The sequence below is a fragment of the Pinus tabuliformis genome, chromosome 1_2 (genome assembly GCF_031772625.1).
Source record: "Pinus tabuliformis cultivar Carrire ecotype Pingquan chromosome 1_2, CPIR1, whole genome shotgun sequence".
Lineage (NCBI taxonomy): Eukaryota > Viridiplantae > Streptophyta > Pinopsida > Pinales > Pinaceae > Pinus > Pinus tabuliformis.
Window position 1 is genome coordinate 912,987,171 of NC_142298.1, and position 13,143 is coordinate 913,000,313.

Here is a 13,143-nt window from a genome sequence, read left to right on the forward strand (position 1 = left end):
TGCTGTGTAGACCCACTAGCAGGTGTGGAGTCTCCTCGGTCTTGTTTTCTACCTCTTTCCTCATGGGCAGGAGTCTATAAAGCAGGCACTTGTGGTGCCTCTGTTTGTTGTGGAGGAGCCTGTCCTTGAGATTTTTCTATTGAAGTGGTAGGCTGTTCTGTGACCATTCCTTGTTCTGTATCCATTGTCTCTTTTCCTTTAGCTGTACCTGTTGCCGATGTAGATGCTCCTTGGGTAGCTTGTGAAGCTGCATCAATGGATGTGCCTTCTCCAACTTGGTGCGGCAGTTCGAAAGTTACCTGGTCAGCAGAATCCAAGTCAAGAGCTTTTCTAAATCTTTGACATTTCTCTCCATAATTTCTTCTTGGGTCAATTCCTCAACTAATGTGTCTTGCAGCCACTCATCTTGGTTGGCATATTGTTCAATTTGTGGAAATTTACAATGGTCATAGGCCAGCAGCCTGTATTTAACTCTTCTGGCACTGATAAAACCCTCCGGGTCATAAGGGACCCACTAGAAGCTCCTCTTTAACTTATATTTGTCCCTCAGTGTTTGATCGGCATCTTGCCAACCTTCTTTCTTGTTCATAATGAAGGGGCCTAGATGGTCTTTGAATTTCAGGTGAGCTTTCTTTTTGGCACTATGGAAATGAGTGAGATCAGAATTGATGAGTTTCCTGTAGAACTCCAAGGAAAATAGTCTCATTGGTACATATCTTGGGAGCCTGTAAGGATAGAGCTCACAGCCATAGATTCTAATGACAGTGTGATTTTGGTAGAGATACCAATCACCTATTTTATAACCCTTGGACAGATGCAAGGTCTTCTGTATGTCATATGATAATCTAGGAGGAGGGGCTCTCTTTAGGAGACAAGAGACTGGGTACACAAATTGGTCAATGAACTCACAGTATGAAAATGGAGAGTTTTGATCCTCATGGAAAACTGATGACTAGAAGATGGCAGACCTTCTTTCCCCCTTAGAATCCAACTTTTTAATGGGGCATTGGAAGCATTCAAACTGGTAATACATGAGCAAATGGTAGATATATGAGGAATATTTGAAGACTCCCTCCCTATCCATCTTCACTAGCTGGTCATGTATTTTGTTGGCTATGAACTTGGCATAATTATACTTGACAGTAGGGGGCTGTCCTGGGCTGTATGCAGATAGCAGAACCAACACTGTTTCATCAATGTGCTCACTTATTTTAAAACCCGACACAGAGGAAATCATATCTATAAGCAGCTTGCCCACCTCATTGAAATTGTCATACAAGAAAGGAGGTGGGCCTGTAGGCTGGCAGTCTGCCCTCATGAATGTCTTGGTAATCCTTGCAATTTCAGAGCTGGAAAGCTTGGAGCCTTCATCCAGCAAATAGTTCATGGAGAAAGGAAACAATAGTTGAGTCTGTTTGAAGTTGAGCATCTGGTTGATGGAGTCAGGAGTAATATGAAAAAGTATGCTCCCAGATGGAGACTTGACAGCTCTCTGATTTGGTTCATAGTTCTCAGCACAAAGTGGGTGATCTCAGGAAAAATATTAACAGAGGGAAGGAAATAATAAGGCAAATTGGATTCCCATATGCCATATATGTCACAGTTGTTTATAAAGCTGTTTCTTAGTTGGCAGAAGGTCTTCAAGTGATTTCTGTCCCCAACTAGATCTTGAATGAGGTAATCCTTATCAGCCAGAGGCATGGCTTCAAGCTCTCTATTTTGTGGGTTCATAGGAGTGACACTAAGAGCTGTTGGAGTCGCCATTATAAAAATTTTTGATGTTATATTTGGAATGAAGTTTTACAGCAGTAACCGATTGATGATAACTGACTCTGAGAATTTGCAAAGGAGTTGCAAAATGAGTTCAACTGAGGGAATGGCCTTCAATATCTGTAATTATGATGGAAAAGGAAAACTTTGCAAAGTTCGGATAAGGCTTTAGTTTCTTTGGCAAATTCTTTGGATAAGAGACTGTGAGGGCAAAATGCAGAGGGGAGAAGGATTATCACAACTCAATGTACTGAGGTTTCTGTAGTGGAATGCGGTAAAAGAGAACAATGCCGAACTGTTATGAAATTTTTGCCAGGAATACGAGCTCGAAAATGAGTTTTCAAAGGTAAATTCGCAAACAGGAGCGGGTTGATAGGGTTTTTCTTGAGGTAGGGGTTTATCAGTGGATTTAGGCAGAATTTAGGTAGGGCAGAGTCATTAATTTGGGAATTTGCAGGCTTCAAGCATGTAAAATGGAGAAAAATGGGAAGAATAGGGGCGAAGGGGCAAAGTAGGGAAAATACCTGGTTAAAATGGCGCCGAGGGCAACTAGACTGGTCCAATGGCGACCGGTGTAGACGAATTCGAAGGTGGTTCCAACTCAATTGGTCGAAATTTGAATTTTGGAGGCAAACGGGCGCAAACGGTAGCAGTAACTCTCCACTATGTCTAATGAAAATGACTAACAAACGGTTGAAAAACGAGTGTTTTTATAAAAATTTGACATGTTTGCGCTTTTGGTGCTTTTCTGCGATGACATCAGCATGATGTCATCGGCAGGTCCCAGGTACGGCAGGATGACGTGTCGCCTGATGAGGATGGCAACGTGGTGATGACACTGTGGTAGGGTACGGACACGGGAAGATGAAGTGGCAATGACGTGGAGCAGCGGCAGGGACGTGGGGGTGACGTCACGAGGATGTGGTGGTGACATCACAGGCGGGGGAGCAGTATCCGTTTTCCCCCGGGGGAGGGGGCCTCTGAACACGCCGGGAGGCCGACACGTGGCGGGGGTACGGCAGGGAAACTGCCCATCCCCCGGATGTTAAACTCCGACGGATCGGGGGCTAAGAATAACCGCCCACCGTTGGATCTAAAGTGCTGGGCATCGGACAACTGGCAGGTTAATTCGGGTGGCGTGCAACTTTGGAGCGGGCCCGCCTTTTATTAATATTTTATTGCAAGCGGAGGGGGGGGCCAAAACTTTGGAAATGTTGGTTTATGTGTTATGCGGGGGTAACGTTTGATGTTTAATTGAAACATTTAATTACTAAACTTTAAACAAAGAGCGCAAAAGGTAGGATAGTAAGGTTTAAGGGTAAAGGGGTGGGCGATGGTTATTAATTTAACCAGGGGTTAAACTAACTCCGGGGTTATGACGCAGAAGGGTTCATATTGGTCCCAAATGGACTAATATCTCCCAAACCATGTTACATAGCTATAGTGCTATAGGGTGGGATATATAATATTTATGGGATTTTATATAGTTTTTTGTAGCAATAGGGATGGGGAAGTAGTTAGGGAGTTATATAATAGGGTTAGAAGTTAGTATGTCTTTGCAAAATGGAAAGGTAAGGGGGATGATGCCAAGTTTATGATTTGAAACTTAGACATGAGATTTGAATGGGATATGGAGAAATGATTTTACACAAGAAATGTGGCTTAATTTCATTGAGAAAGCCAAACTTGACTCAATTTTTTACAAAAATGAAGTGAAAGCAGGACTGGTTGGGCAGATCCCAAAGTCCTCAAGGGGGTGTTAGTAAGAAACTTTTGAGGGGGAGGGTGAAAGGGAGTTAGACATGCTACCAGAGTTCTGCCATTGGACAACTGCTTTGACCTTTCTGTGATTGATGAGATGAGATCTGATTGATAGTACAAGAGGTGATCCAAACCTTGCTTCTGCAACCTCAAACTACCTACCCAGCCTCCTACACCTAACATTTTTTCTTCCTTTTGCATGGGTGCACTTAGATTTGCAGACACTGATTATCCTCTTTTCTTTTGACTGCCCTCCTATCTAAATCTACCCTTATCTCTTCCAAGGGCCCAGATTAAGCAGTTGGGCTCCTTCATTTCTCTGCCTATCTACTACTCTGCCAAGCTTGAGCTATTTGGATAGACATTGTTTCTCTATTCTACAACATCAATTTAAACATGGCATGGTCCAGATTAAGCTGTTGGGCCACCAATCAAGCTAGTAGTGGAGTTTTGGGTAGCCACATTCCTGGTCATTCTTTGGGGTTCATTTTTATTCTTTTCCTAACAAATTTACTCTTTTTTCCCTTTGATAATTCTTTTAGTGCATACCCTCTTCACATTTTTTAATTCAGTCTCTGTACATAGAAAATATGGAACCTTTGCAGCATGAAAAGATGAAAATATTTGGCACTTCCACTGTCAATCATGAAAAATGAAACCTATTGGTATACGAACCTAATAGTGGCTCCACATGGGGATGGCTTTTCCAAATGAAAAGCCAAGAACAGCAGGTCAGATTGCGTTATCTTTCAATTCTTGATGCAGTCTGAACCTTCCTTGTCTTAAAGACCATTGATCTGAATCCTTGTAGCTTGTATGGAGTATCCTTTGAGCTAATCTGAGAAAAATTACAGCTCTGTCTTTGCTGGTTTCTCTGAGTATTTATCATTATCTTGATACTTCCCAAGTGCTTTTCTTTGATCTGCTTTGTTAATTTCAAAATATACACAGGAATGGTCTAGCTCTTTGAATTTTTCTTCAAAATCTGCTGCATGTTGTTGCTTATTTAATTGTCGTGAAATAAAAAACTGTTGGAAATACAAATGTTTATGTACAATACACAGTGGTGTTATGCTGATTACATGGAATCAAAATAATGCTTGAGCATTCGCCCATTGACTGGGCCTTCTTCAGTATTTGTACCATCCAAACTCTTCAGAAAATATGTATTATTACCTTGTACAGCATGAATGACATAAGGTCCCTTCCACAAGAAATCAAATTTTCCATGTTTCCCTTTGTCCTCCCTTCTAGAATCCCATCTCAGCACTTTGTTCCCTATGAAGAAATATTCAGCCTTGGTTCTTTTTTCAAAGATCTTCTTGAGTTTATCTTGCAGGACTTGGGTTCTCTGATATACTTCTTCTCTTGTTTGCTGCAAGTGTATAGTTTGATTGATCCTTCTTTGTATATCATTAGGCTCAACTTGTATTTCCTGCAGCAATTTGATTACAGGGATTCCCAAAGATGAAGGGAATCTTGCCTCCATTCCATAAACCAGTTCATATGGACTTGTACCAATGGATCTCTTAGTGGTCAATCTGTCTGCCCACAGTGCATTTATCAGCTTCTTATGCCAATTCTTTTTGTTCTCCTCCAAGACCTTTTTGATGATGTTGATGAGGCTTTTATTGGAGGACTCAGCTAGGCCATTGCCTTGAGGGTAGTAGGCTGTGGAATGGCCCAAGGTCATGTGATATTTGTGGCAAAAATTGATCATTCTTTTGGATTTGAATGCAGCAGCATTGTCTGTAATAATTTTTTCTGGACAGCCAAACCTGGAAAAGATGTTGGTTTCTAGAAATTGGATGATGATTGAATCATTGGCTTGCCTACAAGGGATGGCTTCTATCCATTTGGTAAAATAGTCAGTGGTAGTCAAAATCCACCTATGTTGGCCAGAGGATGAATGGTGGATTTCACCAATGAAGTCTAAACCCCATTGTTGGAATGGTCTTTCAGTTGAGATAGGTTTACGGGGTAAAGGTAACAACTTTCTCTTGCCTTCAAAGATTTGGCACTTATGGCAACTCATTACAATTTTTTTCACATCTTCAAACAAGGAGGGCCAATAAAATCCAGCCCTTAGGATTTTATCAGCTGTTGATTTCTAGTATAAGTGTCCTCCACAATCACCTGCATGAAATTCCTTGAGGGCATTGTCAGTTTCATCCAATGTTAGGCAATTAAGAAAAATACCTTCATGATTTTTCCAAAACAAGGTGCTGTCTATAATGCAAAACTTTGATGCCTTCATTTTCAAGAATCTTTTCTTAGTTCTGGACAACCCTGGAGGAGCTTGCAGGTTTAACAATACAAAACATATATCAGCATACCATGGAGATTGCAAAAAGGCTTGATTGATCTGTGGAGTCGCCATCTCCTCTTCGTTGTCCAGTTCATTGATGTCAAGAGCTTGGAAATTGGTTTCAGTCATTAGTTTGGCCAACCCTTGTCCTTTTATTAGTTTTGTAGGCTTGATTTCTATGTCATATTCTAAGATATTGGCAATCCATTTGCCCCTTTTGCCTTCTTGAGTTAAAATGTCCTTAACCACAGCGTTTGGGACATAGGCAATCACATGAGAGTATAAAATGTAAATTCTGAAATCTTTAATGGCCTTCACCAGGGCATAAGCTTGATTTTCCTTGATCTGATATTTTAAGGGTGCATCCTTAAGAGCTTTTCTAAAGAAGGCAATGGGTTTCTCACATCCTTGGTCATCTTTTTGTAATAGGACAGCAACAATTGTGTGTTCAGAGGCAAAGGAAAAAATGATGAAATCTCTATCAAACCCGGGACTTGTGTGGACTGGTGTATTTGTCAAAGCTCTTATGATGTCCTCAAAGGCTTGTTTGGCTTCCATGGTCCATTTTACCTTAGAATCTTTCTTCAGCATATTGTTTAACAATCTTATGAGCTCAGCCAAATTAGGAATGAACCTTCTTAGGAAACTAATCTTTCCGAGAAAAGCTTGCAGTTCTTTAATGTTTCTTGGATGAGGCACTTGAAGGATAGCTTGAATTCTGTCCGGGTCGATCCTAATGCCATCTTTTGAGATTATATGACCTAGGAGCTTGCCTTCCTCTAGACCAAACAATGATTTCTTTGGATTCAAAGATATGCCATATTTTCTGCAAATTAGAAACACTTGCCTTAAATGTTCTAAGTGTTCTTGGTCTGATTTTGAAAAGGCAGTGAGATCATCAAGGTAGACTACTAGGAAATCATGAATTTCTTTGCAAAGGCTATGTCCATTGCTCTTTGAAAAGTTGCCCTTGCGTTTTTAAGCCCAAAAGGCATTTTGACATATTTAAAGGTTCCCCAAGGTGTTGTAAAGGCAGTTTTGTCTTGATCATCCGGGTGTACTAAAATCTGATTGAATCCTGAGAATCCATCTAAGAATGAAATCCTAGAGGCTCCCACTACCCTTTGTAGGATATGATCCATTTTTGGTAAGGGGTAATGGTCTTTGAGAGAGACTTTGTTCAAATTTCTTAGGTCCACACACAGCCTTACCTCTCCGGTCTTCTTCCTAGTAGGCACTAGATTTGAGATCCACTCTGAGAACTTGATTGGAGCAATGATTCCTGCTTCGTACATTCGTTTAACTTCTTTTTCAATTAGGGGAAGGAGGATGGGATTGACCCTTCTAAGCTTTTGTTTAAAAGGCTTTTGATTCTCTTTCAAGGGTATAGTGTGTTGGATTACTGAGGTATCATAAGATTTGAGGTCTTCATAACCCCAAGCAAAGACATCTTGGAACTCCTTGAACAATTCAATGTATTTCAACTTCTGATCAGTGGGTAATGCCTTGGATAGTTTTACCATTTTGGGATTTTCTGTGGTTCCAATGTTGCAGTCCTCAATTTCAGCGTTCAGTGGTTGCATTTTTGGTTTCCTTGAAATGTCATTTGAATCGAATAAATCCTCCAAAGGGGTCAAGCCTGTGGGCAGAAAATTATCTTTTAGATCAATTACTTCAGCTTTTGTCTCATCTATTTCATCAAAATCCGTTTGCTTGAGCTTTTGTAAATTGCTGTCATTAAAAGTGGTTGGATGCAAAATCAGATTTGCTGTTTCAGCAGATATGTTTTGTTCAATTTTGTGCCTTTGTTGTTGGTCGTCCACAGTGCTTGTATCAATGTTCATGTTGGAGAATTCCTCTTTCAAAGTCAGGAAGTTGTTTATCTGTGTGTCACTTTCAAAGACTTGCCAATTTTTTACATTATCAGGGACAGCAGGCCTATGTTTAATTTCAGCAGTGAAATTGTGGTTGGGTTCAAACAGTAGCTTGCATGTACTGGCAAAGGTTGCCAAACTATGTGCATGTAAATTGAGCTTTCTAGAAATTTTAGTTAGCTGAGATTCTGAGAAGGTGTCAAGTATTTGAATGGCTACCCCTTTGTAGGCTCTCAATCTCAGATCATTTGTGACAAAATTTCCCTTCATCTACTGTATGATCAGATCTGAATCCCCTAGAATTGAGACTTTGGTTGCACCTAGATTCTTGATGATTTTGAGACCTAATAAAAGGGCTTCATACTCGGCCATATTGTTTGTGCATCGGAAGTTTAACCTATATGCATGACCTTCAGCCTGGTCATTCTGCATGTTGTGAATCCAAACTCCTGCTCCTGCTCCTGCTCCTAATTTGTTCACAGAGCCATCAAACTCTAAGTGCCATAAGATGTCTTGGTTGTGATTATCCTTGAGAGGTTTAGAAGTTGGTTCAATAGGCAGTTTTGGGTTATGTGATTCATGTGATGTGTCATCCTTTGTTGTATCAATCATATCAAAAGTTTTTTGATTTTGAGCAGCAGATTGTTCATTCAGACCCTCTGTCTGTGCTGCTACTAGTAATTTGATGTCAGTTTTGGGGCACATATCAGCATTATATAAAATGAATGAATCCATGTCCGAATGTATTGAATAGATGGGGAAGTTTTGGGGCTTTTCTTGACTACTCACCACATATTTCATTAGTGTTTCACGGTATAATCTCTTTGGTTGCCCAAAGACTGAAATAGTGGCATAAGACATGTCTAGTTGCAAAGATCCTTGGAGTTTGGCCCCCCAAGATCTTGATAAAAGCATACCGTATTTGGGTGGAATGTTAGCTACCACCACATCCATCAGAATTGTTTTGGCTGGGTATTGGACTAAGGATACACAAAGATCTTTGATTAGGCCTAGACACCTGACCTGACTAGAATCAAATGAGAATAAATCTTTGTATGGTCTTGTGATGTCTAGGTCTAATGTTTCCATCACGGACTTAGGCATTAGGTTATGGGAAGCCCCGGAATCAAACATTGCATTGTGTAGCACTTTGTCATGAATGTTTAAACTGACATAAAAAGGTGGGACTCCTCCATTAGCTGTCTTTCCATTAACTTCAGGACCAAAAAGTAATTCAGGTTGGTCATCTAAAACATTTAGAGCATCCCTATTGTCTGGTATTTGGAGTGACCTATTGATTTGCTATCTATATACTTCATGTTTGGCCAATTCAGAAAGAGGCATAGCTATTTTCAGCTTACCTATTTTTGTTTCCAAGTTGAAGGGTTTTTCTATCTGAATCTTTGTACTAGGGACAACAAGCCTTTCTTTTTCAGCTGAATTTTCAGCAACCTTTTCTTCATTTTGACGGTTGTTTTGAAGTACCTCTTTGCTGGAAATATTTTGAGGAACAGTGTTTGAATTTGCCTTTGAGGAGTTAGATGAGAATGGCTGGTTTGTAGAGCATTGTACATTTGAAATGTCTTCCACAGTGACCTCCTTTGAGTTTGGGTCTGTTTTATCAGAGGATTCTGTGAGAACAACTTTGTCTTTTGTTTTCTTTGGCTGTTTGTTATCCTTTGGTTTGATAGGCTCCGGCACATCTATGGTTTTGCTTCTCAACTTGTACTGTTTATGGACTTCATAAACTGCTGCATCATAGCCTTCCCTAAAATCAAAAGACTCTCCTGATTTGGTTTGAAATTGATTGCAACTATGGGCCTCTTGATCTTCTTGTGTTAAAAAGACTTGGTGTTCACTGTCCAAACCCATCAAGTTGATGTGAGGGTCCTCTATTGGTTCACTAGATGTTGAGGCTTCGGCATAGTTTTCTTGAAAAGGAGGTCTGATGTTCTGGTCGGGACCAACCCTTCCAACATTTGGATTTTGATTCTTTCTAAAGTTTGGGTTTCTAGCAGTACTTGGTTGACCTTCCCATGATGAATTTCTTTCGATGGTTTCCATTCTATCCCCAAGTCTGTCCATGCCTTTGATTATTGCATCCAATTTCTGTTCGAATGCTGAAGGTTGCTCCTTGAAAGTAGTTCTTCTTTCAGCTCTTGCCCTATTTCTTTTAGCAATTAGGTTTGCCTCTACACTAACAACTATATTTTGCATGTCTGCTAAGGATGGAGGGGTTCTTTCCCTCAGTTGATATGCCATGTCAGAATCAAATCCATCAGGGAATTTGATTAAGGCTAAATCAGGTAGAGGTCTAAGGTTTTGAGGAATGGCGTTGTAAACATTATTGAATCTAGCACAATAATCTAGGACAGTTTCTTGTGGGCCTCTTTTTATGGTGTCATATTCATATAAAATGTGTAGTGGATCTTTTTTCTTTTCCCATCTGTTGAGGAAGGATTGGTAAAGAGCATCTGGATTGGCTATGGAATTTGCAGCAAGTGCTCTGAACCAAGTTCTTACTTCACCCGTTAAACTTTGGACAAAAATTTTCATTCTCACATCATCATCGTCTATCTCGTAATTTTCAAAGTAGTCTTGCATTTTCTTAGTGTGTTGTAGAGCAGTATATGTACCTGTACCATCAAAATAATTGATCTTACTTTGGTAATCTTGAGGCATAGCCCTAGGATTTGCAGGTAGCTGCAAAGGGGCATATCTATTTGCCATATTGACTGGGATAAATGGGACAACAGGAAGGAATGGAACAACTGGGACAACTGGGACAGCAATGGAAATTTGTACAGTGGATGAAGGAGTTGAGAATGTGTTTTGAGAGGTGGATGAGGAAGAAGGAGAAGAAGGAGTAGTGTGAGGATGAACTGAAGGTTTAACAGGGGTTCGAATATAGTTCTGCTGAACAGTTTCAGGGCTTGATTCCGCAAAATCCTCTTGTTTCCTAAGGATCTTTTGGATTAAGTTGGGATTGTCAAAAACAGCTGGAGGGTCTTGGTCAGGATTTGACCTAGTATAACGAGTTTTCTTCTTTGGAGCCAGCTTCGGAATTTGTTTTTGTTATTTTTATGGAAATGCTCAAGAATTGGAAAGGAACTGATCAAATTTTGGAACAACTATCTGCAGCTTAAAACTAGCATGAAGATTGACTGAAGCAACTTTTATTTACTCCTGTAAATGCAAAGCAAGAACAGTTTCAAAGGCTTCCTGGCTAACATTCAGGCTTCATTTGTAGCTTTAAGGAATAGACATCAATTGCAACATTTCATTCAGTTCCCTAGTGGAGCCGCCAATGATGTTATCACTCAGGTTGTCCCTTGGCTCCTTAAGGGATACGGCCGAGATAACCACAAACCAATCTTTGGACTGCAGGTCCTAGCCTACCTGCAATCAAAGAGGGCTCTCTCTTTATGATTTAGCTTTGTTTTAGGTTGATTTTAGGCTAGTTATTGTGTACATGGGTTTTGTTTTGATTTTGGTGGGAAGGATGATGTTTTCAAGCAGAGTTGGGATGTATAGTGTAAGAAGTTCAAACCATTGGGCATGGAGTCATGGATTAGGGCTTGTTGTTGCATTTTCTTGGTCACAAGAGGAATACAGAGTAGGATAGCTACACATAGAACAATATCAGGCTAGAATAAAGATGGAATGAAGGTCAGAGATGAAAGGAAACTAAGAATCTTTCATCTAGCTGATAGAGGGAAGGTGAATGAAAGTTTATCTAGGAGCAGTCAAGAATTCCTAAATAACAGTCATATGTGAAAGAAACAGTGTAAACATGATCATTTAAGTATGCATATTCATAACCATTTCTGAAGAAAACATATAGAAATAACAAGAACTGAGCATAGAGTGCAGTCAAGCAAAGCCTAAGCTATTCTTCTTTCTTGCTATTTAGATGGTAACACAATGGTGGCATAAACATATATTAACTGTAAACAGAGGTAAGGAAACACTTATTGAGCCATGTAGTAGCACAGGAATTCCACAGTCACTCTTCAGCCATTAAATAACACAACAGAAAATTCTTCATCCAAACATTCCAGCAATCTTTGATTATAGAGGCTTTCAAAATAATACAACGCAAGTCTGGAGAGGAATTATCAACCAACCAACCCCAAATACGTTCTGTGGGGAGGTATATATACAAAAACAAGATACAAAAATATCTAGATGATGAGTTAATAGCTCATAACTTCTTCGCCAACTCTTAAGGAATAGTAGCTGAAAGAGTAAATGCCGCAGTAAATATGAATGTAACAGTTGTTCATTCTGTTAGTGAAATTTTGACTTTTGAGTCCAATTGAGTCGGCTGGGGCTGCGCTTTTAAAATCTGCAGTCTTTTGGGCTTGTTGTCCCAGCTCTTTGCTTTGTCACTGCTCCAACCTGCTCTACTTGTTCCTTAACCGCTTTGTCCGGTGCTTTCGTGCCTCATTTTGCTGACTCATAGCTGACCGAGATTTGAAATAATAAAAAGGGGCAAAAATTGAAATTACCTGGGCAAAATGGCCAGCATTGCCTGCCACCAATCCTCGGGAGGTAACTGATTCTTTTGTATTTTGATGAGTGTTTCATCGGCCTCTGTAGACCTATAATAGTTGGGTGGCATCTCAAACAAATGATTAATTTCATGTTCAATAAAAAATAAGTTTTCCAACTTATCATAGAGATTTTGCCCAGAAGGTGGTCCTGCCTCTGCTGGAGAGCTTGAGGATGCAGTAAGTTGATTTGTGACATAGTTGTTCACTCTGGTGGCATATTGCTCACATTTTAACAGTCTTCCAGCACTGGTCAGCAAGCTGGGCAAACCTTTGCTTTGTAATGTCGAAAGTTTCAACTTAAAATCATTTATGTCCCTTTACATTTCTTGACACTTTCCTTCCAGTGTCTGTACAAAACTTCTCAAAGTCAGCACCTTCTTTGCTGTGAGTATGGCCTCTGTCCTATTCATTATTTGGATTGCTGCCAGCTCTTCCTTAGTTTGATGGTTCAAAAAATTAATCATTCTGTTGGCCTGTTCAGGCATGGTTCCTAATGCTGCTCTGGCTCTCTGATTTTCAAACTGAGCTAGGCCAATTAAATCCATTTGTTCATGTATGGCCTGAATTGACCGCCACTGGTCAGTAATTGATTGATTAATCTTGGCCCACAGAATCCTCTTTATTTCAGCTAGTGTCTTGTCCAAAGTTAACTCCTTCTCCAAGACTTTTATTTTGTCACTCAAGGCCTTAATTTCCCTTGTTTTTTCTGCCACTGTCATTTTGGACTTATCATATTTTCCTTCTAGATTGGCCAACTTTTCTTTGGCCTCTTTTATCTCTGTTGCCTGAAGCTCTAGTTCCTTGACAGCTTTCGTCAATTCATCCATGCTCATGCTTGTTTCAGGCGGTGTTGTTGTTGCTGCTGTAGCATCTG